This window comes from Lontra canadensis, unplaced genomic scaffold (assembly GCF_010015895.1).
Source record: "Lontra canadensis isolate GAN:19392208 unplaced genomic scaffold, GSC_riverotter_1.0 scaffold14, whole genome shotgun sequence".
Taxonomy (NCBI): Eukaryota; Metazoa; Chordata; class Mammalia; order Carnivora; family Mustelidae; genus Lontra; species Lontra canadensis.
Window position 1 is genome coordinate 6,169,124 of NW_022631008.1, and position 550 is coordinate 6,169,673.

At 29.6% G+C, this 550-nt stretch overlaps 1 pseudogene; it reads right to left on the reverse strand.

Annotated features, from left to right (window-relative positions):
- Positions 1-234: 234 nt before the first annotated feature.
- Positions 235-335, reverse strand: LOC116868239 (annotated as a pseudogene).
- Between the last annotated feature and the right edge of the window lie 215 nt (positions 336-550).

The following is a 550-nucleotide window of genomic DNA, read 5'->3' on the forward strand; positions in this document are numbered from 1 at the left end:
TTCACTGAAGCAGTGGACTGGTCACTTTGATTGAATAGGTGTTTTTATTTTAATTCAATAAGTAAATTAAGGTCGGATTTCTTGCTGTTAGCAATGTTTATCTCACTACAGTAATGGCTATAATATGTTATGTGTGAAATCTTGTATTTCTTTTAGAAAAAGGATATTCTTTATTAACGAAAATAAGGTTTATTAGATCATGAGATTGTCTGAATTTACCACCTTTGTCAAAAGAGAAATATGCAGTGCTTCACAGATTTGCGTATCTTTGCTAAGGGACCATGCTAATCTCTGTATCGTTCCAATTTTAGTATATGTGCTGCTGAAGTGAGCATGAGGATGTTCCTTTTGGAATGTCCTGTTAAAAATATATTTTCTTTTCCTGACTTTTGTACTTGTTTCATGACTCAAATAGAATTTTAGCACATTGCAAACAACTTTTAAGTGTAATTATAAATATTATCTTTGATTTCCACTGATTATTAATCTTACCTTAAATTATATTTACTTGGGATTAAAAAATTTAATTAGTGTTTTATAGGCCTTATGT